A 3,055-nucleotide genomic window follows, 5' to 3' on the forward strand; every position below is an offset into this window, starting at 1 on the left:
GCTGCAAAAGGTGCGTTCCATGTAACTTGTGTAGAAGGTATGTCACATGAGTGTAGCAGCCAACCTCAGGTGTTTAAAGATGATGGGGAAACATTTTTAGAGAGCCAGATCTTTAGTATCAACTTAAAAAAGTTACATTTGGCTCCCAAACAGTTCTTTATTTAGTAGGCCTACCACATATTGTTTGTTTTTTTCAGCCATGTTTAGCAAAGTTTTGACCTATGATTGGTGCAAATAGAATATAATCCTTAAAAGTATTCAGTGTAATTATTTCCTACTAAACCTTATCCTTTCGACAATACCAGCATTTTACATTATTTGTGTAATGTATTAAAATGTGTTCATATTGATGAAACACATAATTTGGTACACAAATTATGTGCACTGTAATAATGGCGTCAGATCAGGGTGTAGGGTGTAAATTCCATACTCAAATACAATACATGCTTGTGTGAGTCTCATAAACAACAGAGAAAGGAAACATTCCTCACAGCAGGTACATTTATTTTTGATTTAATTAAAATGCAAATGTTTTAAACACATTTACTTGAGTGAAATTGAAATGCAAGATGACTACTTATAATACAATATTAAAGTGTTGTTGATACCTAAAGGAACAGCAGGGGATACATTGTTTAAGAATGAGAAAATAAGTTCAATACCACTGTGTCTATTAATATGAAGCTCCTCCAGGAGACAATTGGCTTGCCTTAGCATTCAAAATAAATGAATACTAATATACCAATCTAAATGTAACACATTACATAAGAATTGTAAGCTTTAGTTGTCCCAAACGGCATTTTATTTAGTACCACTTCTCACAATTCTGGGCTCTTATATTTGTTTTATATTCAAATGTAAATATAAAATAGTATTTAGTGATGGAATTAGTGATACTGCTGATGTATCTGATAATGTCCTACATATTGTATATTTATAGTATTGTATGTATTAGATTAATTCACGATAATTTCTCAAAAGGTTATAAGATAAGATGGTACTATATTGATCCCAATTTGGGTTATTGTTTTTGTTGCAGCAGCATAAAAGACAAGGCATTTTAAAAACAACAAAACTAGAAATAAACAAGAAAAGAAAAGAAAATATACATGTCGTTTACCTATTTGTTGGTGTTGTAATGATTTAAATTAAATTCCAAACTCCAAATCTTTTAGAGAATATATCTGATGCAGCTGTGACAACATGCAGTATGTTTTTATAAGAACAATTATCTTATACAGTACATGTTAGACAATAACATCCAATTAAAACAGCTAAATCTTCTATTCAAGCCTCCAAGCACAGGCTTTACATTGTCTCATTATTTAAATTTCGTATCTCTTCACTGGTCATGTGTATGAGGCTTTTGTTGAATATTCACTACGTTTATGCATTTACATCTGTATGAATACCAAAAGGCAACATAATGAATGTCATCGTATATAGCGAAGTGAAGGTATAGAAGAAGTTGTCGAGGGAAGATGATTCTTCTCCTTTGTGTAGCTTAGCCTCTAATGGTTTTTCATTGCCCTCATAACCATAGAGGGAGGCTTAGCTCATTATGGTCCATAATCCAATCTGAAAGCTCCCTAAATTCGAAGTGCAATATCAATATTGTCCTTGGTAGAGGGAGAGAGGGTGGAAATGTAACAAAGTGGTACAGAGAAAATGTTAAAAGATCACTGTGACAAAAAAAATGTCTGGCTGAAAGTGAGCACCAGCTGGGAATACAAGGTACAAGGTTGTAGCAATGTTCTCTCTATTCATTCAGTTTGGCTGGTCTAGTCCTCCATAAAAAAGTGCCACAAGTGCTGTAGGACTATTATTGTGATGCTGAACACTCTGTCATTAGGTAAACCCATACTGTTAGAAAGGAAGTTTTTTGTATTATGTGTTTTAAAAAAACGGCTGATATAGGAGTCAAGAATTCATGAAACAATGTGTTGTGTACATCTAAAAATCATGCAGCATTAACTCATTCAGGTTATTCCTTAGACTCTGTCTTTATAAAACACACCATGCATTGAAAAATATTAAAACACAAATCATGCTTACTATAAGACACACCATAGTACACTTGGAGGTGGCATGGAGATGTGCTGCCAAGCTGCAGGCTGTGTCACAAACATTAACGTTGTATCGTCTTGTGACATACATGCTTATATATTCATTTAATTTCCCCCGGACTGTCAAGAGCTTTAGAGGGCATTCATCAGAGTGAGCAGTTACCAACAGTCCCTATATAGCTGTAACAGAATCTTACATAATCTCTCTTGATGTGGAAAAGTGTGTTTTGTAAACAGAGTACGTTTCATAAATTTCTTGTGTACAAAATATTTGCATCAATTGCGCTCTTGTTGTTTGGATCCCAAGATGCCAGATGCCATAGCTGTCAAATGCCCCCTGCCCACAACAACATTAACTCGGACACACACAGACACACACACCTACAAATATAGAAATGTGCACCACTGCCAACAAGAAAATCCCTTCCACCTATGATTCAGTATATTAATAATGGATTTTGTTAAACTGCTGAATATATAAAAGTGTAACAAAATGCAAATTTCATGTATATTTGTACCACAATTATTCAATTAAGCTCCAGGTCAATCGGCTGCTATTTGTTTGACTGACGTTCCCCTCTTTAATCTGCTGGAATTTTCTAATAGTTTCAGCCTTATTTGTTTATTGAGTATTTACTTGCTAATAGGTGATTTAATTGCTCTAAACAAACGATATCTTTCAGAAACACATTTCAGCACTGCCCAGTGCTCACATCCTTGAACAATGACAAGCTTTCAGGGAGGACAGAATTAAAATTCAAAGGCAAGGCTGTTCATTTTAGTTCCAGGAACCGCTGTGTGAAAAACACTTGACTGATTTTAATCACATTCTTAGTTATTTCAGCTTAGAGCTCGGTATGACTTTTTAAAAGCCTGTGGTGATTTTCTCTTCAGTTTTTATAGTGCAACAGCACCATCTAGAAGGTCTCTGCGGGTATTATCTTTGCTCACTGAAACCATTAGATATTCCCGGCCTTCACAGCACTTAG

The sequence above is a fragment of the Notothenia coriiceps genome, unplaced genomic scaffold (assembly GCF_000735185.1).
Source record: "Notothenia coriiceps isolate Sejong01 unplaced genomic scaffold, NC01 NC01_scaffold00001460, whole genome shotgun sequence".
In the NCBI taxonomy this organism is placed as follows: Eukaryota; Metazoa; Chordata; class Actinopteri; order Perciformes; family Nototheniidae; genus Notothenia; species Notothenia coriiceps.